The sequence below is a fragment of the Rattus norvegicus genome, chromosome 1 (assembly GCF_036323735.1).
Source record: "Rattus norvegicus strain BN/NHsdMcwi chromosome 1, GRCr8, whole genome shotgun sequence".
NCBI classification, from domain to species: Eukaryota; Metazoa; Chordata; class Mammalia; order Rodentia; family Muridae; genus Rattus; species Rattus norvegicus.
Genome location: NC_086019.1, coordinates 55685741 through 55710986, shown reverse-complemented (window position 1 = coordinate 55710986; position 25246 = coordinate 55685741). Strand labels below are relative to the sequence as shown.

At 44.3% G+C, this 25246-nt stretch overlaps 1 protein-coding gene across 1 annotated transcript in view; it reads left to right on the top strand.

Moving 5' to 3' along the window:
• The window catches only part of LOC134478836 (sperm motility kinase 2B-like), a 61686-nt gene that overhangs the window by 5511 nt on the left and 30929 nt on the right, over positions 1-25246 (top strand). Inside the window, exon 2 of the transcript XR_010062889.1 lies at positions 472-25246. This exon is cut by the window's right edge and continues 22931 nt beyond it. The gene's annotated coding sequence lies outside the window, so the exon portion shown is untranslated. The remainder of the gene's footprint in view (positions 1-471) is intronic.

The window sequence follows — 25246 nt, the reverse complement described above, 5'->3', positions numbered from 1 at the left end:
AAGGCCAAATTTTATCTGATTGTTGGTGAGCACCTGTGGGTTTTTGTGTTCCTTATGTAGTGTCCCTTGGGTTTTGGTCAGACAATGTAAACCTTATCATTTTCACTTTTTTTAACATCTCAAATGATAGCCCACTTTCCAGGTGCCACTCCACAAACTCCCACTCCTACATCTTCAATCTCATCAGTCCATCTTGCCACTATGATGGTGCACCTAAACCCACCACCATTTCCAAACCCACCATTCCAGCATCCTCCTATATTGGGGCATCACATCTCCACAGGACCAAGGGATTTTCATCCTATTGGTTTCAGATAATGCCATCCTCTGAGATATAGATATAGATATATATAGATATATAGATATAGATATAGATATATATCACATCCCTGTACACCCCTTGGTTGGTGGTCTATTTACTGGAAGCACTGTGTGGTCCAGCCAGCATATGTTGTTCTTCCTATATTGCAGGACCTCCTCTGTCACAGGACATCCACTGTTTAAGCACCACCACTACCTCAGGAAGTCCACTGTCTGTGTGTCAACTCCACTGTTACAGGACTTCAAGTTTCTCAGCATCTCAACTATCACAGGATTTCTACTGTGCAGGAGCTCAAGTGTCTTACAACGTCCAATGTCATAGGACCATCAATGTCACAAGAACTCCTCTGTCCAAGGAACTGCACAGTCCACACAACACTATGATTGCAGGACATTCACTGTGGAAACACCTCCACTATTGCAGGGCCTCCACTGTCCATACATCAACTCCACTGTCGCAGATCCCCCATTACTGCAGACCTCCACTGTCACAGGACCTCCACTGTAGGAGCACTACAACTGTCGCAGGATCTCCAGTGTCTTATAACCTGCTCTATCCCAGGACTTCCACTGTTGTAGCATTACCATGGTCACAGCAACTACACTGTTTCAGGACATCAAGTGAAGCTGGACCTCCAATGATGCTCCAACTTCTCTGTCACAGGATCTCTACAGTTACAGGAATACTCCTGTATCAGCAATTCCAATTGCTGGACCTCAGTTGTCACATGACCTCCACTGTAGCCGAACCTTCAATTTTGCAGCACCTCCACTAGAGGTAGAATGACCTCCCCTATCACAGTGCCTCCACTTTCAAAGGACCTTCACTGTCACAGAACCTGCACAATTTCAGTGCCTCCGCTGTTGCAGGACCTACGTTTTCACAGGATCTGCACTGTTGCAACAACTCTAATTGCACTTTTACAAAGGCATTACTGGTTATTAGATTTGAGGCTGAATGGAATGTGATGTTACTTTCGTAAACATAAGAATTTGTTCTGTGCGTCTTGTGATTAATGGCCACTTGTGCTAGGACCAGTAACTTATGGAAAGATTCCATGTGGTCATAGCACTCTCCACCTCACCTTGTGGAAACTGGTGTTTTTAGAGTGTGATAAACTTCAGGTGAAGGGATGCAGTCAGCAAGACCACGCTCTAGAGTGGGATACACAGCAGTCATATTGAGTCCTTGCTGGGAAGAAAAGAAATCCAGAAGAGGGAGGAGGCTTAGGTTAGAGGAAGAATCATAAAATATTTAGAGAATATAAAAAGGTAAGAATTATGGGGAACTGGAAAACAGAGCCAGAGGAAGAATGAGCACAGAGCAAACTGGGATGGACAAAGCACAAATGTACCTGGGTTGTGCCTTCTGCATGTTCTCTGGACGATCGCCTTGTGCCTCATTTCTGGGAGAACACTCTCTTCTCCCCATATAAAGTTTCTTTCTTGAAAGAAAGCAGCAACACAACTTCATCAGTGAATTTCCCCATTGAAATTTGTTCATTCTTTCAAAGCCTCTGGGAAGGCCCTAGCTGGGGAAAGTCCTCTCTGCTGAGAAACAGCAGGAAAGTAGGTTGTCCTCTGTGTTCTCATTGCGACTGCTCTTCTAAGTGTGGTTGATTGTTGATTGAAGACACAGGGCACTTCTAGCATGTATGTATGCTTTATTCAGTGTGGGTGGCATTGGGAGTATCCTGAAAAGAAGGGTAGGCGCCTCTGCCTCTTTGACTAGGAGTATGATCAAAGTCAGACACTCGACCATTGGAAGATGAGACCAATGTGTCTACGGTGTACTCACTTCTATTCCTCTTTAGTCCTAGAGGGAAATAAGTGCCGTCAGTGAGGGTAGGGAATGGGGCCCTAACTGGACAAACTTACTGAGCCTGGGTTATGCAGCCATGCCGGTGAATAGCTTCCCCTTACATTAAGTAATAAGATGCCATGCTCTGGTTGTACCTTCCCTGATACAGTGAATCTATAATCTCTTGGCCTCAAAACCCAATATATTACATTGCTTTCACAAGTGGAGTATCTGGCATGAGAGGGATCATTTCCTCATAGGGATTTGGGAACCACTTACAGTCTTCATTGAGCATGGATGTGTCATCACCTATGTGACTGTTAGCCCATATCTGTGATTCACTGTCATTAGGAGGCTAAGCTGCCTCTTCTGATACCCCACAGTGGGCCGGATAAATACCACTCACAACCTGTCTCCTCAGCTCTTGTATGACAAAATGTAACCCTACTCCTAAGTCCATATGTTGGGGGGGTTGTTTTTTTTGTTTTGTTTTGTTTTGTTTTGTTTTTGGAACATCCTAACGTTTTCCTAGGAAGAGATCAGGTGCACCATTAGGATAAGCACCATGCTGCCAGTTCAGCATTTGCCCAAGTTTGACTTGCCTTGAAGGCCAAAGTTGATGATTTTGACTTTTCCATTCTTCTCTAACAGAATATAATCTGGTTTCAGGTCACTGTGTACTTTTACAGTGCCCATAGCCGTAGATCAAGCCTGCTAATATTTACCCAAATATTTCCTTGACCCTGTACTCCTCTAAGGGGAAAGACCTTCAAATGTATTTGTAAAGCTGTAAAATTTCAACCAGTTTCATGATAAGTTATTAGACTTGTCTCAGACTCAATTGGAGAAGCAAGATGATGTTGGGGTTGATGAAAATCTTCATTATATTTGCCATGGTCATGTTTGGCTGGCACCATTGCTTCTTCTTTGCATGCACTTTGATAACCCCCGTAGCAGAACTTCCACTGTCCCAGTACCTGCACTATCCCAAGACCTCCACTCTCACCGGACCAATATTGCAGTAGGACGTCTGCGGTCAGGCAACTCCACTGTCTCAGACCCTCCAAATTGCAAGACCTTTACGGACACTGGAAGTTACTGTCCCTAAACTTCCACTGTTGGAATACCTCAGCTATAACAAGGACCCCTACCATTGCAGAACCCCCTTGTCATAGCACCTCTACAATTACAAAGAAGTCCACTGTCAAAGGACATCCGGTGTCTCAGCCCCTCCACTGTTGCAGGATCTCTACTGTCTCAGGATCACTACTGTTGCAGGACCTCCCCTCTCTCAGCAACTCCAATTTGCAGGAGCTCTCCTATCAGAGGATATCTACATTTGCTGTACTTCTAGAGTCACAGCACCTCAACTGTTAAAAGAATTTCCATACTCACAGGACCGCCAATGTCTCAGTAACTCCACTGTCCTAGGACCTTTATGTTATAGGACCTCTGCTGACACAAGATGTCCACTGTTGCTAGACTTCCACTGTCATAACCACTCAACCATTACAAGGACCGCAATTTTGGCATGACCTCCACTGTCCTATCCCCTCCAGTGTCATAGGACCTCCACTCTCACAGGATAATCCACTGTCTCAGCAAGGCCAATTTGCAGGACCTCTACTAGGACAGGATATCCACTGTAGCTGGACATACACTGTTGCAGTACCTCAACTGTTGGAGGACCTCCAATGTTGCAGGACATGGACCCTCTCAGCTTCTAGAATTTGCAGGACCTCTACTGGCACAGAAATTCCACTGTTGCTGGAGCTCCACTGTCATTGAAAATGCGTTGTCTCATGATATTCACTGTTGCTGGACCAATAGTGTAGCAGCACCTCCATTTTTTCAAAACCCCTCCACTGATACAGGATCTCCACTTTTGTAGCAGCTTCACTGTCCAAGCAAACCAACTGTTTCAGGATCTCCAGTGTCTCAGGGCATTCACTAATGCCCGTCCTCCAACGTTGTAGGATATTATCCACTTTCTCAACAGCTACACTTTGGCAGGACCTCTATTGGCAGAGAAAGTCCACTGTTGCTGGACCTCCACTGTCAGTGCAAATGCACTGATTCAGGACCTCTACTTTTCTAAGGACCTCCAATATTGCAGGACCTCAAATGTCCCAGGACCTCAAGTGATGCAGCACCTCCTTTTTCCCATCACCTTTACTGTCCCAGAACCTCCACTTTCCCAGGAACTGTTCTGTTGCAGGGCCTCCAAAGTTGGAAGAACTGCACTGTATCAAGACCTCAACTGTTGCAGGACCTCCATCATTATAGGAACACAATAGTTACACTGTCCATCACCTTCACTCTCTTAGCACCTCCACTCTCACAGGACCTACACTGTTGCAGGAACTCCAATGTCTATGCAACTGCACTGTCTCAGGACCTCAATGATCCAGAACCTCCAATGATGCAGGACCTCCACTGTTTCAGGATATCCACTCTATCACCACCTAGACTTTTGCAGGACCTCTACTGGCCCAGGATCTCCATTGTTGCTGGTCTTACATTGTCTAAAGACCTCTACTATCACAGAAATGCCACTGTTGTAGAACCTTCACTGTCGCAGGGCCTCCACTGTCCAAGAACTCCACTGTTGCAGGGCATCCACTCTTGCAGCATGTGCCTTGTCTCAGGACCTCCACTATATCAGTCAAATCTCCACTGTATCATGACTTCCACTTGTGCAGGTCTTTCAATGTTGCATGACCTCCAATGTGAAAGTAACTCCACTATCTCAGTGCCTCCACTGTTACAGGACCTACACTGTCAGAGGATCTGCACTACGGCACCAGCTCCACTGTCACATTTTTGAAAGCATTGCTTGTTGTTAGTGTTGAGGCTTCATGGAGTGTGATGCTACGTCTAAAAAGTTAAGAATTTCTTCTTCAGCTCCTATGATTAATGTCCAGATGTGCTAGATCAGTAGCGCCTGGAAGACTCAATGAGCCGATAGCCTTCGAAGCCTCACTTTGTGGTGTTCTGTTGTCTTTTGGGAATGCTAAAGTCCAGGTGAAGGCATGCGGTCAGAAGGATAACTCTAGTGTGGGGTACACATCAGTTGTGTTGAGTTCCTGCTAGGAAGGGTAGAAATCCAGAACTGAAAGAAGGCTTATGGTGGAGCAAGAATCATACAATGCTTAGAATAGGTAAAACAGAAACAATTTTGCAGAAATGGAAACCAGAGACACAGGAGGAACCAGCACAGATCAAACTGCGTAGGACAAAGCACAAAGGTACCTGCGCTGAGCCTGCCTGCTGCTTGTTCTTTGGATGTACTCTAGCCTTTATTTCTCAGGAGAGACACTGTGCTGTCCAAGGAGAGTTTTCTTGCTTGATTGAGCACAGGAATACTGCTTGATTTGGATATTCCTAATTTCTTGGTCCACCCTGTAAAGCATCTGAGCATGCTCCTGCTTGGGACAGTCTTGCCCTCTCCTGAAGCCCAGAGGGATAATAGGTTGTCTTCTGTGGTTTCATTGCTGCTTTCGTTCTCCCTGAGGCTGCTTGTTGACTGAAGGCAGAAGACACCCTGGCATGTATGTTTTGTCCAGTGTGGTGTCACCTGGAATGGCCTGAAGAAAAGGCCAGTCCCAGTGGTTCTTCTGAATCTTCTATGACTAGAGTTATGGACATAGGCATAAACGAGGCCATGGGGAATGACAAGTTCAATGTTCCAATGGTGGGTTGGTTTCCACTCCTCTGAAGTCCTAGATGGAAAGCAGCATAATCTTTAAGGGTAGGGAATGGAGCCCTAACTGGACTCAGTGAGGGAGCCTGGTTGTGAAGCCAGGCACCTGGATAGCCTGCCCTTTCAGTAATCCATTGAACACCATTGTCCGTTAATTTTTTTATTTAAAGAATCTTTATTTCTTGGGCTTAGAACTGAATATATTGCATTACTTCCACAGTTGTAGGGTGTGGCCTGAGGTACCATTTCCTCATAGGGATTTGGGAAACCCTCCCATTCTTTGAAGCAAGGTTGCATTATGAGGTTTGTGACTGTCAGCCTATATCTGGGGTTTACTGTGATTAAGAGATAATGATGATGGTTGACCATCATAAACGTTGACAAAGAGGAGTTCAGGGGCAACAGAAGTGTAAGCACCACAGTGGTGCTTCAGCATTTGCCCTAGTTCAACTCGGGTACTAAGGCGAAATTTGATGATTTTGTTTTTTTCCATTAATAACCAAGATAAATGCTATTTGGTTTCAGGTCCCTGTGAAATATTGTGTGCCCAGGGCAGTAGTTCATCACTGCTAATATTTGCAATATATTTTACTGACTTGTCCTGCTTTAGGTAGCCATACTTTTGGATGTATTTGTAAAACTGTTGAGCTTCAACAAGCTCCAAGACAAGATATAATATTGTTTTGGTCTCAATTATTTGAAGAAACCACGTGATGTTGGGGTTGTCACCCATCATCATCACTGCCATGGTCATTACTGGCTGGCATTATTATTTCTCCATTACAAGGACTTTGACAGCCACTGTCACAGGACCTAATCTGTGGTAGAACCTCCACTCTCAGGGCAACTCCACTTTCTCAGGACCTCTAAATTGCAGGACCTCCCCTGGCATAGAATGTACATTTTTGCAGGACTTTCACTCTTGTAGCAACTCAACTCTTAAAAGACATCCACTTTAGCAAGATTTCCAGTGTCTCAGCACTGCCCTTCTTGAAGGACCTCCACTATTGTAGGACCTCCACTGTTGCAGCACATCCATTCTCTCAGCATCTAGAATTTTGCAGAATGTCAACTGGCATAGAAAGTCCACAGTTGCTGGTTCTTCAATTTCATGATAAATCCACCGTATCAGGACCTTCACTGTTGCAGGACCTCCAGTGTTGAATCACATAAACTGTTTCAGGGCCACCACTGTCACAGGACCTTCTCTGTCACAGGATCGCCACTCTCTCAGCACTTATGCAATCACAGGACCTCCATTGCTTTGGACCTCCACTCTCGGAGAACCTCCACTGGTCAAGCACATCCACTGTCTCAGAAACTCCAGTGTCTCGGGACATTCACTGTTGCAGGATCTCCCATGTCTTAGCACACTTATTTTTGCAGGACCTCCACTCTCCCAGACTCATCTCTACTGTCTCAGGACCTACACTATAACTGTTGGACCTCTAATGTCACAGGACCTCAAATGACACTGGATCTCCACTGTCCAATCACCTTAACTGTCCCAACTCCTTCACTGTCGCAGGACCTACACTGTTGCAGGACCTCCAATATCGGACCAATTTCCTGTCTCAGGGACCTCCAATGTTGCATGACCTCCACTGTTAAAAGATATCCACAGTTGCAGGATAGCCAGTAGAGTTTTGCAGGACCTGTATTGGCCCAGGACCTCCATTGCTGATGATCCTCCACTGTCTCAGTACCTTAACTAACACAGAACCTCCACTGTTGAAGCACCTCCACTGTCCTAGGATGTCCACTATTGCAGACAACGTCAGTCTTAAGTACCTCCATTTTTGAAGGACCTCCATGGGTGCAGGACCTCCACTCTTAGAGTGCCTCCATTGTTGTAGCACCTCCACTGTTCCAACCTCATCTCCACTGTCTCAGGACCTACATTATTGCAGGATCTCCAATGTTGCTGGACTTCTACTGTTGCAGTACCTCCAGTGTTGCAGGACCTACACCGTAGCAGGATCTGCACTGTTGCACCAATTCTACTTTCACATTTTGTTGACATTGCTGGTTATTAGATTTGAGTCTTAATGGAATGGGATATTACTTTTGAAAACACAGGAATGTTTTCTGCATCACATGTGATTGATGACCACATATTCTAGGACTGATATCCCCTGGAAGATTCCATGAGCCCTTAGTCCACCAGTCTTCACCTGGTCGGAGGTGTTGTGTTTTGGGAGAAGTTGAATCCAGGTTAAGGGATGGGATCAGCAGGACACAGTTCTGTAGAGTGGGCTACATATCAGTCATAGTGAGTCCCCTCTGGGATGAGTAGAAATCCAGAACTGAGAAAATGCTATTACAGGACCTCCATTGTCTAAACACCTCCACTATTGCAGAACCTCCACTGTCCATACATCAACCAGCTCCACTGTCCCAGAGCCTGAGATGTTGAAGAATCTCCACTGTCACAGGACCTCCATTGCTGCAGGACCTCCACTGTCACAGGACCTCCAATGACTCAGCAACTACACTTTTGTAGGACCAGCATTGTCACAGGATATGCACTGTTGGTAGGCCCTCCACTAGCCTATAACCTCCACTGTCCCAGAACTTCCACTGTTGTAGCACTACCAGGGTCAAAGCAACTACACTGTTTCAGGACATCAACTGAAGCAGGACCTCTAATGATGCTGCAGCTTCACTGTCACAGGATCTCTACATTTACAGGAATACCCCTGGATCAGCAATTACAATTTTGCAGGACCTCAGTTGTCACAGGACCTCCATTGTAGCCAAACCTTCAATGGTGCAGCATCTCCACTGTAGGTAGAATGACCTCCCCTATCGCAGTGCCTCCACTTTCAAAGGACCTTCACTGTCACAGAACCTGCACTATTTCAGTGCCTCCACTGTTACAGGACCTACCTCTTCACAGGATCTGCACTGTTGCAGCAACTCTAATTACACTTTTTCAAAGGCATTACCAGTTATTAGATTTGAGGATGAATGGAATGTAATGTTACTTTTGAAAACATAAGAATTTGTCCTGTATCACTTGTGATTAATGGCCACATGTGCTAGGACCAGTAACCTATGGAAGATTCCCTGATCTGATAGCTCTGTAGCCCTCATCTTGTTGAAGCTGTTGTCCTTAGAGGGTCATACAGTTCAGGTGAAGGGATTGGATCAGCAAGACAACTCTGTGGAGTGGAGTACAATTAAGTCGTATTGAGTCCCAGCTGGGAAAAGGAGAAATCCACAAGATGGAGAAGGCTTGTGGTGGAGGAAGAACCGTAAAGTACTTAGAGAGTATAAGGAGGTAAGAATTGTGAGGAAATGGAAAACAGAGCCAGAGGAAGAATGACCACAGAGCAAAGTGGGAAGGGTAAAGCACAAAGGTACCTGGGTTGTGCCTTCTGCTTGTCCTCGGTATGCTCTCCCTGTGCCTCATTTATGAGAGAACACAGTTCTGCCTTATGTAAGGTTTCTTTCTTGATGGAAAGGAGCAACACAACTTCAGGGATTTTCTCATCTTCTTGGTCCATCCTTTAAGTCCTCTGGGAAGGCCCCAGCTGGGGAAAGGCCTGCTCTCAGCTGACAAACACCTGGAGAATAGGTTGTCCTTTATGTTCTAATTGGTGCTGCTCTTGTAAGTGTGTCTGCTTGCTGAGTAAATGCAGGGCAAACCTCTGTCATGCATGTATGCTTTGTCCAGTGTGGCTGTCATCGGAAGTGTCCTGGAGAGAAGGGCAGTCCAGTGACTCTTCTGCTTCCTTTTGACTAGCCTCATTATTATAGGCAGACATTAGACCCTTGGACGATGAGGAGACCAATGTGTCTATGGTGTTCTCACTTCTACTTCTCTTTAGTCCTAAAGGGAAATCAGTGCCATCACCAGGGGTAGGGAATGTTTGCCATAACTGGACAAACTTGCTGACCTTGGGATCTGCAGCAATGCCCATAGAGAGCCTGCCCTTACAGTATGCAATGGGATGCCACGGCCTGGTAAAATTTTCTTTGATGTAATATATCTATAATATCTTAGGCTCAAAAGCCAAAATATCCAATTGCTTCCACATTAGCAGTGTCTGGCGTGAGGGCGATCAGTTCCTCCAAGGATTTGGGAACCAATTCCAGTCTTCATTGACCAGGGGTACATCACTACTTCTATGACTATCAGCCCATATCTGGGGTTGACTGCCATTAAGATGCTACACAGATCTCCTGCTCTTCAGACACCCAACAGTGGGCAGGATACACACCGGCCACAACATGTCTTCTCACCTTTTTATAACAACTGAGTCAAATCCTACAACAGTGAATTATAAGCCTACTCTTTAACTCAAATATTGTTCTTTGGACCATTACAACATTTGCCTAGGATATAATAACAGGCATCAAAATTGTAAACACCGTAGTGCCAGCTCATCATTTGCTCAGGTTCAACTTTGGTAGGAAAGGCCAAAGTTGATGATTTTGACTTTTCCGTTCTTGTGTAACAAAATATCACTCGATTTCAAGTCTCCGTGAACTACACTGTGCCCATCCCAGTATATCGAGTCTGCTAATATTTGCCTAAATATTTCCCTGACCGTGTCTTCCTTGAGGTGGCAAGACTTTCAGATGAATTTGTAAAGCTATAGAATTTCAACTAGCTCCATGAGAAGGTATAGATGTGTCTCAGACTCAATTACTTGGTGAAGCAATATGATATTGGGGTGGATGTATATCTTCATTATATTGGCCATGCTCTTGTCTGACTGGCACCCTTGCAGCTTCTTTGCATGCACTTTGATAACCACAGTAGCAGGACTTTCACTGTCCCAGTCACTGCACTATCCTAAGACCTCCCTTGTCACAGGACCTCCACTGTGGTAGTACCGCAGCTGTCAGGAAACTCCACAGTCTCATTACCTCCAAACTGCAAGATCTCTACTGGCACAGGAATTGTACTGCCCCTGGACTTCCACTGTCACAGCACTTCAACTGTTACAAGGACCTCTACTGTTGTAAGACCTCCTATATCACAGCACCTCCACGGTGACAAGGACCTGCATTGGCAAAAGACCTCCAGTGTCTCACTGACTCAGGACTTTCAAATTGCAGGAACTCTACTAGCACAGGTCATCCACAGTTGCAGTTCCTCAACTGTTATAAGGACCTCCATTGTTGCAGAACCTTCAGTGTCCCTGCACCTTCACAGTCTCAGCAACGCCAACTTGCAGGACCTCTACTAGCACAGGATGTCCACAGTAGGTATACTTACCCTGTTGCATTACCTCATTTGTTGCAGGACCTCCGATGTGGTAGGACATCCACATTTTCAGCAGCTAGACTTTTGCAGGACCTCTACTGGCCCAAAAAATTCCTCTGTTCTGGACCTCCACTGACAGTGCAAATGCACTGTCTCAGGACCTCCACTGTTGCAAGACCTCCGATGTTGAAGGATGTCCATTGTTTTAGGACATTCCCTGTCAAAGAACCTCAACTGACACACAACCTCTGCTTTTGTAGGATTTTCACTGTCCTAGAAAACCAAGTATTGAAGGAATTATCAACTTGGAGCAACTGCATTGTATTAGGACATTTACTGTTGCAGGACCTGCAGTGTGGTTCCACCTCCATTTTAGCCAGGTCTCAACTGTAGCAGGCTCATCTCTGCTGAATCAGCTCCTCCAACACTGCAGGACATCCAATATTTCAGGTCCTCAAACATCCCAGGACCCCAATTGATGGAGGACTTCCAATGTTGCAGGACCACAATAGTCACAGGTCCTCCACTGTCCCATCACTTTTATTTCTCCCAGCACCTCCACTCTCACATGGCCTACAATGTTGCCTAACCTCCAATGCCTGAGCAACTACACTGTCTCAGGACCTCGATTGTTCCAGAACCTCCAATGGTGCAGGACCTCCACTGTCACCAGATCTCCACTGTCTCAGAGCATCCACTCTAACACCGACTAGACTTTTGTAGAACCTCTCCTGGCATAGCATCTCCATTGTTGCCGGCCTTACATTGTCTCCAAACCTCCACTATCACAGGAATGCCACTGTTGTAGAACCTCCGCCATCACAGACCTCCACTGTTGGAGGACCTCCCCTGTCTAAACACATCCACTATTGCAGGACCTCCACTGTCCAAGGAATTCCGCTGTTCCAGGACATCCACTCTTGCAGCACCTGCATTGTCTCTGGACTTCCACTGTACCAGTCCCATCTCCAATGTCTCAGGACCTCCACTCTTACAGGACCTCCAATGTTCACAACCTCAAATACAAAACTACACTATCCCAGTGCCTCCACAGTTGCAGGCCCCAAACTGTCTCAGGATCTGCACTGTTTCATTAATTCCCCTGTCCCTTTTTTGAAAGCATTGCTGGTTATTAGTTTTGAGGCTTAATGGAATGTGATGGTATTTTTGAAAAAATAACAATTTTTCCTGCACATCTTGTGATTAATTACCAGATGTGCTAGCATCAGTTGCCCCTAGAGGGTTGCACGAGCCCACAGCCCTGTAGACCTCACCTTGTGGCAGCTGTTTTGTTTCGGTGGTGTTCCAGTCCAGAAGGCATGGGGTCAGCAGGACAACTCTGTAGTCCGGGGTACACATCAGTCACATTGAGTCCTTGCTGGGAAAAGGAGAAATCCAGAAGAGGGAGAAGGCGTGGGGAGGAGGAAGAAACAGACAGTACTTACAGAAGTTAAATGGAAACTATTTGCAGAAATGGAAACCAGAGACACAGGAGGAATCAGCACAGAGCAAACTGGGCAGGACAAGGCACAAAGGTACCTGGGCTGTGCCTGCCTGCTGCTTGTTCTTTGGATGCTGTGTCTATCCCTCATTTCTCAGGACAGACACTATCCTGTCCCAGGGGAGTTTTCTTGCATGACCGAACAAAAGAACACTGCTTCACTTGGATATTCCTAATTTCTTAGACCATCTCTTAAATCCTCTGGGCCAGGCCATGCTGGGGACAGACTTGCCTACTCCAGAGGCACAGAGGGATAAAAGCAAAGGGTAATCATCATAGTGTTGGTTCTGTATTTGCCCTATATCAACTTGGTTCATAAGGCCAAAGACCATGACTTTGACTTTTCCTTTCTTGTCCAAGAAAATATCATGTATTGTCTTCTGTGTTCTCATTGCTGCTTCTGTTCTCCCTGAGATTGTTTGTTGACTGAAGGCAGCAGACACTCTAGCATGTATTCTTTGTCCTGCATGGGTGTCATCTGGAATGCCTGGAGGAGAAGGCCAGTCTCAGTGGTTCTTAATCCTCTATGACTAGCATTATGGACATAGGCAGAAAAGAGGCCAGGGGGGATGACAAGTCCAATATGCCAATGGTGGGTTGGTTTCCACTCTAAAGTCCTAGTGGGAAAGCAGCATAATCATAAGGGTAGGGAATGGAGCCAGTCTGAGACTGGTTGTGAAGCCAGGCACTTGGATAGCCTGCCCTTCCAGTAAGCAATTGGAGGCCATGGTCTGGTTATACTATCTTTGATATAAAGATTCTTTATATCTTAGGCTTAGAACTGAATATATTTTATTACTTTCCTCCCATTCTTTGAAGCAGGATTGCGTTATTACATCTGTGATTGTCAGCTTACATCTGAGGTTTACTGTTAGTAATAGAAAATTATGATGGTTGACCATAAACATTGACAAAGAAGAGTTCAAGGGCACCAAAATTGTAAGCACCATAGTGCCGGTTTAGCATTTGCCCTGTTCAATTGGGGTACTATGGATAAAGTTGCTGATTGTGGCTTTTCCATTGAAATCCAACATTATATTATATGGCTTCAGGTAGCTGTGAAACATTGTGTGCCTATGGCAGTAGATCATCACTGCTGTTCTTTGCAAAATATTTTCCTGACCTTGTCCTGTTTTAGGTAGCCATACTTTTGGATGAATTTGGAAAGCTGTTGACCTTCAACAAGCTCCATGATGAGACATAATTTTGTTTTGCTCACAATGACTTGAAGTAGTGAGATCATGTTGAGGTGGTCACCCATCATCATCAATGCCATGGTCATTACTGGCTAGCATCATTGCTTCTACATTAGCAGGACTTTGATGTCCACTATGCAGCAACTCCACTGTGATAGATACTCTGCTGTCTAGGCAACTCCACTTTCTAAGGACTCCAAATTTGAGGACATCTACTAGCACAGGATGTACACATTTGCTGGACTTTCACTGTTGCAGCAACTCAACTCTTAAGGGATGCCCACTGTTGCAGGTTTTCCAATGTCTCAGCCCCGCCACTCTTGAAGGACCTTCACTATTGTAGGACCTCCACTGTTGAAGCACATTGATTATCTCACCAACTAGAATTTATAGGATGTCAACTGGCACAGAAAGTCCACTGTTGCATGACCACCATTCTCACTGAAAATCTACTGTCTCAGGACCTCTACCTTTGTAGGACCTCCAGTGTAGAAGGATGTCCACTGTTGCATGTCCACCACTGTCACAGGACCTCCTCTGTCACAGGACTTCCACTCTTCCAGGCTCATCTCCACTGTCTCAGGATTTCTACTATATCTCTAGGACCTCCAATGTCGCAGGACCTCAACTGACACTGGACCTTCACTCTCCAATCACCTTAACTATCAAAGAACCTCCACTGTCTCAGGACCTTCACTGTTTCAGGACCTCCAATGTTGGAGCAACTGTACTGCCTCAGGGGCAGGACCTCCATTGTCACAGGGCCTCCACTGTCACAGGATATCAACTCTTTTAGACTTTTACAGGATTTCTGCTGGCACATGACCTCCATTGTTGAGGGTTCTCCACAGTTTCATTACTTTTACATTGAAAGGAATACCATTCTGGCAGAACCTCCACTGTCCCAGGACCTCCAGTATTACGGACTTCCTCAGTCCAAGTAGCTCCATTATTGAAGGACATTTCTGGTTGCAGGACATCCACTTATACAGTGCCTCCATTGTTATAGGACACCCACTGTTCCAGCCTAATCTCCACTCTCTCATTATCTCCAATATTTTATGATTGCCAATAATGGTGGACTTCCATTGTTACAGTAATTCCACTATCTCTGTGCCTACATTGTTCCAGGACCTACACTGACTCATGATAGGCACAGCTGCATCAAGTTCACTTTCAATTTTTATTGACATTGCTAGTTATTATATTTGACCCTTACTGGAATGTGATGTTACTTTTGAAAGCCCAAGAATTTGTTTTTTTAGCACATGTGACTGATTTCCACATGTTCTAGGACTGTTATCCCCTGGAAGATCACAAGAGCTCATATCCCTCTATTACTCACCTTGTGGGAGCTGTTGCCTTTCAGAGGGTAATGCAATTCAGGTGAAAGGATAGGATCAGCAAGTGATAACTTTGTAGAGTGGGGTATACATCAGTCACATTGAGTTCCTGATGGGAAGAGGAGAAATCCAGAACAGGAATAACCCTTGGCATAGAGGAAGAATCAAAAAGTGCTTACAGAAGGTAAGAAGGTACCAATTTTAAGGAAATGGAAATGATAGAGGAAGAACCAGCACAGAGCCAACTGAGTAGGACAAAGCACCAAGGTACCTGGGCTGTACCTGGTCCTTGTTCTCTGCATGCTATCCTTATTCCTTCTTTTTGGGGAGAATCTCTGTCCTGCCTCTTGTGAAGTTTCTTCTTGATGTAAAGCCATGACAAAGGTTCATCAGGGAACTTCCCCCATTTCTTCCTCCATCTCTTAAAGCCTCTGCTCCGACACCAGCTGGTGAATATCTTGCACTCTTCTGAAGCACAGACAGAGAATATGTTGTTTTTTCTGTTCTCATTGATGCTACTCTTCTCCCTGAAGCTGCTCATTCAGTAAATGTGGGAGACAGTGTCTTTTGTCCAGTGTTGGTGTCATCTGGAGTGGCCTGAAGAGAAAGAAGGCCAGTCCCACTGGGTCTTCTGCCTACTCTATAACAAGCATTTTGGATAAAAACAGAAATTAGACCATTGGAAGATGACGAAACTAATGTGCTGATGGTGGGCTGGCTTCTGCTCTTCTTTATTCCTAGAGGGAAAGCAGCATCAGCATCAATGTTAGGGAATGGTGCCATAACTGTTCTCACTAGGTGACACTGTGTTGTGCAGCCATGTCCCTTGAGAGCCTGCCCTTGCAGTAAGCAATAGGATGCCATGGTCTTGATATACTTTTTTTGGTACCTGTAGTATCTAGGGCTTGGAACCAAATATATTGTATTGCTTCCACAATTGCAAGTTCTGTCCTGAGTGTGATCAGTTGCTCATAGGGACTTGGGAATGCTTTTCTGTCTCTCTTGAACTAGATTTGCATGATGGCGTCCATGACTGTCAGCCTGTATCTGGGGTTTACTCTCATTAAGAACTTATGCAGGTCATCCAGCTCTTCTCATCTCCCACAGGGGGCAGGATTCACACAGGCTACAACCTGACTTCTCACCCCTTGTATGACTAGTCAAATGAAACCTCTGACTACCATGAAATATAAGACTACTCATGTCTTCCCTGTGTCATTCTTTGGACTATCATAAAATTTGCCTAGATAGAGCTCCATGGCAGCAAAAGGTAATCATCATAGTGCCGGTTCTCTATTTGCCCTATATCAACTTGGTTCATAAGGCCAAAGACCATGACTTTGACTTTTCCTTTCTTGTCCAAGAAAATATCATGTGTTTTGAGGTTTCTTTGAACTATTATGTGACTATGGCAGTAGTTCATGCCTGATAGTATTTACCTAAATGTTTCCCTGGTTTTGTTCTCCACCAACTGGCCAGCTGTTCAGATGTGTCTGTAAAACTGGTGACCTTCAAGTAGCGTCATGACAAGGTATTGTCTTGTTTCAGACTCAATTACTTGGAGTAGTGAAATGATGTTGGAATGGTCAAAAATCATCAGTACATGTGCCATCTTCATTACTGGCTGTCACCCTTGCTTCTTCTTTACCAGCACTTTGACAGCCACTGTAGCAGGACATCCACTGTTCCAGTATGGTAATGACCCAGCACCTCCACTATCACCGTTCTTCCACTCTTGCAGGACCTCCACTCTTGCAGGACCTCCACTCTTGCAGCACCTGCATTTAGTCAGGACCTCCACTGTACCAGTCCCATCTCCACTTTCCCAGGACCTCTACTCATGCTGGTCCTCCAATGTTGCCTGACCTCCAATGTAAAAGTACCTGCACTATCTCATTGCCTCCAGTATTGCAGGACCTACATTGTCACAGGATCCACACTGTTCACTAACTCCACTGTCACTGTTTTGAAGGAATTGCTGGTTATTACTTTTGAGGCTTAATGGGATGTGATGTTACTTCTGACAACTTAAGAATTTGTTCTTCAGCTCTTGTGATTAATTGCCAGATATGTTAGGATCAGTTGCCCCTGGAAGATTCCATTACTCTATAATAGGCCTCTAGGCCTGACCTTGAGGGAGCTGTTGTATTTGTGGGGTGCTCTAGTACAGATGAAGGCATGAGTGGGGTCATATTGAATGCCTGCTGGGAAGTAGAGAAATATAGAACAGAGAGAGCGCTTGGTGTGGACCAAGAATCATTCAGTACTTACAGAAGTTAAAAAGGAAATAATTTTGAAGAAATGGAAATCAGAGACACAGGAGGAACCATCATAGAGTAAATTGGGTAGGACCTAGCACAAAGGTACTTGGGTTGGGCCTGCAACTTGTTCTCTGGATGCTCTCCCTGTGCTTCATTTCTCAAAAGAGACAAGGCGTTCTGCCTCAGGTGAGATTTCTTTCTTGATGGAGAGCAGCAACACATTTTCATCAGGACATTTTTTTATTTCTTGTTCCATCCTTAAAGCCTTTTGGATGGCCACTACTGGGGACAGTGTTGCCCTCTCCTTAGGCACAGAGGAATAATAGGTTGTCTTCTGTGTTCTCATTGCTGCTTCTTTTCACCCTGAGGCTGCTTGTTGACTGAAGGCAGAAGACACCCTGGCATGTATGTTTTGTCCAGTGCAGGTGTCCTCTGGAGTGGCCTGAAGAGAAGGCCAGTCTCAGTGGTTCTTCTGAATCCTCTATGACTAGAATTATGGACATAGGCATAAACAAGGTTATGGGAGATGACAAGTCCAACGTGCCAATGGTGGGTTGGTTTCCACTTCTCTGCAGTTCAGGCCTAGTGCGGAAGTAGCATACTCATTAAGGGTAGGGAATGGAGCCATAACTGGAGTAACTGTCTGAGGCTGGTTGTGAAGCCAGGCACCTGGATAGCCTGTCCTTCCAGTAAGCAGTTGAATGCCATGATCTGCTTAGACTTTCTTTGATATAAAGAAACATTATGTCTTGTCTTTTGAATGGAACATATTGCATTACTTCCAAAATTCCAGGGTGTGGCTTGAGAGGTATCATTTCCTCATAGGGGTTTGGGAAATGGCTCCCATTCTTCTTTGAAGCAGGGGTGCATTATCATGTCTATGATGGATATATCTGGGTTTGACTGTCATTAAGTTGCTAAGCAGGTCATCTAGCTCTCTTGACACCCAACAGTGGTCAAGATACACACCTGCCACATGTCTTCTCAGCTCGTGTATGAAAATAGAGGCAACATTTCCAACTACCTTAAAATGTAAGACTCTAGCATTCATATGTGGTTCTTTGAACCATCATAAATTTATCCTAGGAAGAGTTCATGGGCATCAAAAGTGTTAGCACCATTGTACAGGTTCAGCATTTGCTCTGATTGTCTTGGGTACTAAGGTCAAAGTCAATGATTTTGGCTTTTTGTTTCTTATCCAACATATTAGTTGTTTTCAAGTCCTGTGATTATTCTGTGCCCCTGACAGTAGATCTAGGCTGTTAATATTTGCATAAACATTTGCCAGGCCTTGTCCTTCACTATGTAGCCATACTTTGAGATACATTTGTAAAGATGTTGAACCTCACCCAGCTCCATGACAAGGTATCCACTTGTTTTGGTCTCAATTACTTGTAGATGATGTTGGGGTAGTTAAACACAATTGTTGTCATTGCCATGGTCATTACTGGATGGCATAAGTGCTTCTTCCTCACAAGGACTTGGAGGCCACTGTATCAGAACATCCACTGTCTTAGCACCTGCTTTTACCCAACACATCCACTGTACTGACTGTCCAAGCCTATGTTTTGTTGCCTTGCCCCTGAACTTCCTGCCATTGCAGAAGGAAGTAGGATGATATGGTCTGATTAATACATTATCTGGTTGAAGTGTCCTTAGTTTCTAGGGCTTGGAATCCAATGTATTCCATTGCTTTTTCACATTAGCAGGGTCTGGCCTGAGGGGGATCAGTTGCTCATAGGGATTTGGGAACTGCTTCTAGTCTTAGTTGAACTAGGGTTGCATCATGACCACAATGACTGTTGGCCTATATTTATGGTTGACTATCGTTAGGAGGCTAAGTAGGTCTTCCAGCTCTTCTGACACCCCACCAGAGGCAGCACATACCTCTACTACAACGTGTCTTCTCAGCTCCAAAATTAAGAGAGAATCAAATGGAAACTTTCTGACTGTCAAGAATTATAAAATTCCACCCAAGGTCCATATTTTGTTCTTTGGAACATAAGAAAATTTTTCAACGAAGAGTTCAGGGACACCAAAAGTATAAGTATCGCAGTGCTGGTTCAGCATTTCCCCTGGGTAGAATGAGGTACTAGGCCAAAGTTCATAATCTTGACTTTTCAATTGATATACAAACCAGCACTCTTTGGCTTCACGTCCCTGTGAAGTATTGTTTGCCCGTAGAAGTGGCTCATCACAGCTATTATTTGCACAATATTTCCCTAGCCTTGACTTGCTCTAGGTAGGCAAATTTTGGCACACAGTAAGCAAGATGATCTCCTAGTTTGATTATGCATTGTAATATGTTAGACTCAGAATCCATTATGTTGCAGTTCTTCCACAAATGCAGGGTCTAGCCTGACAGAGCTCAGTCCTTCATAGAGATTTGGGAAAGACTTTCAGTCTTCCTTTAACCAGGGGTACATCACCCCATCTGTGACTGTCAACCTATATTTCATGCTGACTATCATGAAGAGGCTAAGTGGTCCTCCATCTCTTCTGACACCCTGCGGGGGTTAGGATACATACATGCCACAATGGTCTTCTCAATTATAGTATGAATACAGAGTAAAATCTGACTTTTTTAACTACCATGAAATGTAAAACTCAGGTCCATTTGTCGTTCTGTGGACTATCATAAAGTTGCTGAGGAAGAGTTCAGGAGCTCCAAAAGAGAAAGCACCACAGTGCCACTTCAGCATTGCCCTGGTTCAACTAGGGTTCTAAGGCAAAAGTCTATGATTTTGACTTCTCCATTTATGTCCAATGGTAAACTTATCAGGTTTCTGTTCCCTGTGCACTATACCCTGGTCATTTCATTAGCTCACAGTTATGATTATTTGCCTAAATATTTCCCTGCCTTTGTCCTCCCCTAGGTGGCCCCATTTTCAGGTGCTTTGGTAGAGCTGTTGTCCTTCAACAAGTTCTTACTTGCAGAAGTGAGATGCTGTTCAGGTGGTCGACCATCATTGTCTCTGCCTTGGTCATGAGTGTCAGGCACCATTGCTTCTTTAGAAGCTGTTCGATTGCTCTGGGGCTGCCACTGAGTCGAAGGCGTTGCTCCTGTGTCCCATGGTCCTTAAGACTTTGTATTGAGAGTGGAATTTTCCCTCATCAGAAATTCTGCTGAGGGCTAGGGTGTGGAGTCTGCTCTTTACTATGTGTAAGCATTGTAGCTAAAGATACTACAAATATTACCTAGAAATAACTTAAAAGTATAGAATAAAAATAATGGAAACGATGTAGGGAAACTGAAGCTAAAATCACAGCATGTGTTAACTAAAAATGACCAAAATGTCTTTGGGATTGCAGTTTATTCTTTTATTTGTTTCTGTTTTACTTTTTGTTTTTGTTTGTTTCTTTGTTTTTTGGCTCTCTCAAGAGGGCAACCCTGTAGTGCAATAGATCACAGATTCAGATGATGTCAGGTGAAATAGTCATTGGCCACATAAAGGCTAAAGCCTGTGTTTGGGCAATGGAAGGAAAGACACAGCAGAACTTTTTGGGGAATGGAGAGAAAGAAGAATAGAGGCGGAAGAATCGGCCAAAAAGAAGATGGGGGAGAAAGAGGTTGTAAATGGAGCAGGAGCCACAAGTAGGTAGAGATTTTATAAATGGGCAATAGAGTAGTGTAGTGGTACATTTGTCTAATCTAAGCACTCAGCTTATAATTATATAATTGAGTTTTCTGTTCTTGCATGGGCCTTTTGCGTTGGAGATTTACCCCTATAAATCTGGCTAGTATAAGCCTCTTGTGTTTTCATTACAAAAGACTAAGACAAATCCTGTGAGAGGAGCATTGGCCAGCCTTCTGCAGGTCAGGGAGATGGGGTGGATGAGATAAGAAACGCAAGCAGCAGTCCAGGCATTTCAGATTAAAGTTGTTTGGTTAGAGTAGCAAACTAGGAGCAGGAACCAGGCAAGATGGCAGCATAGAGCTGGCCATGTGGGTTGAGCGTTACCACTGATACCAGAGCATAGCAGGAATTTGCATTCCTGTGTTCTCATTGCTGTTGTGTTCTCTCTGAGGATGATTATTGAGTGAATTCAGGCGACACTGCTGGCGTGGATGTATGTTTGTCCAGTGTGGGTGTAATCTGGTGTGGCCTGAAGAAACAAAAGGCAGCCCCAGTGACTCTTCTGCCTACTTTTTGACCAGATTGTGGTCAAAGGAAGTCACTAGACCATTGGATGATGATGAGGCCTGTGCATATAGGGCGGGGTAGCTACCACTCCTCTACAGCCCAACAGGAATGCATCATCATCACCAAGGGGAGGGAATAACTGGACTCTATGTGTGAGCCTCCATTGTTCAGCCTTGCACCTGGAGAACTTGCCTGTACAGTAAGCCACATGATCCCACGGTTTGATTATATGTTGTGATATCTTAGGCTCTGTACCCAGTATGTTCTATTTCTTCCACAATTGCAGGGTCTACCTGACAGAGCTCAGTCCTTTGTAGGGATTTGGGAAAGCCTTTCAATCTTCCTTTAACCAGGGGTACATCATCACATCTGTGACTGTCAACCTATATTTCGTGTTGACTATCATTAAGAGGCCAAGAGGTCCTACATTTATCTCTTCTGACACCCCACAGAGGTTAGGATACATACTTGCCACAACTGGTCTTCAAAACTGTAGTATGAAGACAGAGTAAAATCTGACTTTTTTATCTACCATTAAATGTAAAACTATGGTCCATATGTCATTCTGTGGACTATCATAAAGTTTTCTGAGGAAGAGTTCAGGAGCTCCAAAAGAGAAAGCACCACAGTGCCAGTTCAGCATTGCCCTGGTTCCACTTGAGTTCTAAGGCAAAAGTCGATGATTTTGACTTTTCCATTTATGTCCAACATAATCTTATCTGGTTTCAGTTCACTGTGTACTATACCGTGCTCATGGCATTAGCTCACAGTTGCTATTATTTGCCTAAATATTTCCTGCCCTTGTCCTCCTCTAGGTGGCCCCATTTTCAGGTGTTTTGGTAAAGCTGTTGTCCTTCAACAAGCTCTTACTTGGGGAAGTGAGATGCTGTTCAGGTTGTCGACCATCATCATTGTTTCTGCCTTGGCCATGTGTGGCCTACACCAATGCTTCTTTACAAGCAGTTTGATGGCCATGGGACTGCTAGGGAGGCGATGATGTGATATCGGGACCTTGGCATTGCTCCTTAAGTCCTTAAGACTTTGTACTGAGTGTGGAAGTTTCCCTCTGCTGGGGCCTAGGGTGTGGGAAATCCTCCTTACTATGTGTAAGCATTGTAGCTAAAAATACTACAAATAATACCTAGAAATAACTTTAAAAGTGTAGAATAAAAATAATGAAAAAGATGTTTGGAAACTGAAGCTATTGTCACTTCATGTGTTAACTAAAATGAGCAAAATGTCTTGTGGATTACTGTTTGAATTTTTTCCTCTCAAGAGGGCGGCCCTGTAGTGCAATAGATCACATATTCAGATGATGTCAAGTGAAATAGTAATTAGCCATATAAAGGCTACAGCCTGTCATTGGGCAATGGAAGGAAAAGATAGAGCAGAATGTTTTGGCAAAGGGAGAGAAAGAATAGAGACGGATGATGCGGGCAAGAAGAAGAAGATGGGGGAGAAGAGGTGGAAAATGGAGCAGGCCCATGGGCTTGCAGGAGCCACAAGTAGCTAGAGATTTCATAAATGGGCAATAGAGTAGTGTAGTGGTAGATTTGTCTAATCTAAGCACTCAGCTTGTACTTATATTATTGAGTTTTCTGTTCTTTGACTGGGACTTTTGGAGTTTGAGATTTACCACTATAAATCTGGCTAGTATAAGCTTCTGGGTTTTCATTTCAAAAGACTAAGGCAACTCCTGTGAAAGGAGCATTATCCAACCTTCTGCAGGTCAGCCAGAGGTGGTGGATGGGATGAGAAATGCAAGCAGTAGTCCAGGCATTTCAGATTAAAGTTGTTTGTTTAGAGTAGCAAACTACCAGCAGGAACCAGGACAAGATGGCTGCATAGAGCTAGCCATGTGGGTTCAGCATAACCACTGATACCAGAACATAGCAGGAATTTGCATGGGTTTAATTTAAAACTTCATGCAATAGATGATGTTGCGTGTGGTAGTCAACAATCCACTAGGGAGTTAGGATTCTTGTCCTATGGATGAGAGAATTAGATTCCTGAATGAGCAGAGATGAGTCAAGTGACTCCAGCACATGGGAATCTTAATCAAACACAGTGATAGACAGACCCAAATCAGGCTCTGAGTTCTCCTCCTGTAAAAAGAATCAGTATAATAAATGGATCCAGGCAGAGAGGGAGACTGAAGACTGCCTGCTTTTAATGAAGTTTGGTTTAGTTGTTGCTAATTTGGTGTAATTTTGTTTAAAGATAGAAGAGGACACAATTTTGGCCACAGTCACCTGGGGAATTCCTCCTGAGGTTCAGAGCTAACTCAGGGCAAATGAGCCCAGATTATCTGGGAGCTCCTGCTGTGCAGGGACAAACTGAGCTAACAGAAAAACTACAGCCTCCAAGGCAGACAACAGAATTTGGATAAGGATGAAATCCTCTAGGAAAGTCTCAGTGTATCACAGGATTCTCCTATTCTCTCAAAAGAGGGTTAAATATCCTGTCTTGGCAGATTAGAAAAGGCCCGAAAAAACTGTTTCTACTCTGCTTGTTTGGTTTAGTTCCCTCGTATGAGTATTTAATTTTCGAAATGTGTGTGATTTTGAATTTTCTGGTTATTTTACTATTCCTCTGGGAAAGATGTCAACCTAAAAATCTTTCTGGTTACTGGCTAAAGCGCATGCTAATTTGGGAGAAAGACCTTATGTTTCTGCTTATAGGAAAAGTAATTAGGCACTGGACTCCTTCCAGGGTTCTCTGGGTCAGAAAGGGCAGAGTGAGCCCCCCTGAAGAACTAGAAAATTCAAGAGAACCAAGCAAGAAAGGTAAAGATTCCTTATGCCATTGTTCACAATGCATGAACGAAGACTTATGATTAGTTATTATTAAATTTGGCTCATAAAAAGACTATCTTTTCACATGCTTAAACAAAGAGCAGAATTTCATCTTGAGTAGTCAAGGTATTTTATGTTAAACTGGTTCCCAATTGGCTTAGCAATCAAGCCTCAGGATGCAGGGTACCAAGTGCATAGAAGTAGCCATAGGGACTGGGTGAAACTCTGATGCCTGTGTTTAGCCAGACTTAGTGTGGGGTTATTTTAAAATTACATGGAACAAAAAGTGCTTGAAATAAACTAAAGTCAAAGTTAGGAAAATAGAATACAAATTATGGAAAAGATATCAGGGAAAAAGCTAAAGTCAAAAATCCCAACTAAAATCCAAACAAATAACCCACCTTGTATTCTGTTCAGAAAAGTCACGAAGCTCTCTAGAAGGAGACAAGACAGGATGCAGCTGTTGGGCTATCTCAGGCAAACTCTGCACCGGAGCACCTGTTCAAAGAGATTAGAATATCATTATTGTATCATGGATGTTTACTGGGAGAATGGAATGATTTAATAGCTGAGTTGTGGAATTCTATTGATCTATAAAATAACCTATGCAGTGGATAATATAAAGTTATGAAATATCTTCCAGCTTCATTAATCAGAACTATAAAATTTCAATCTAGCCCATGGATGCTGATGGTAACTGTCGCTTCTGTTTCCGACCCGCAGAAAAGAGCGACTACACAGCGTTCTTCTCAAAGCGGTTTATTCAGGAACCTTACAACATGCAAACAGGAATCTTCTTTTCTTCTGTCTCCCTCCCAGCCCAGCCCCCGGAGCACACTCCCTTATACCCTCCCTCAACTCCGCCTCCTCAGTCCAGACTGCGTAATCTCAGTTCCTAGGTCCACGTCACATGGCCTGATCTTGCATCATGGTGCGCCTGCACAGCTCTCACAATGGACGTG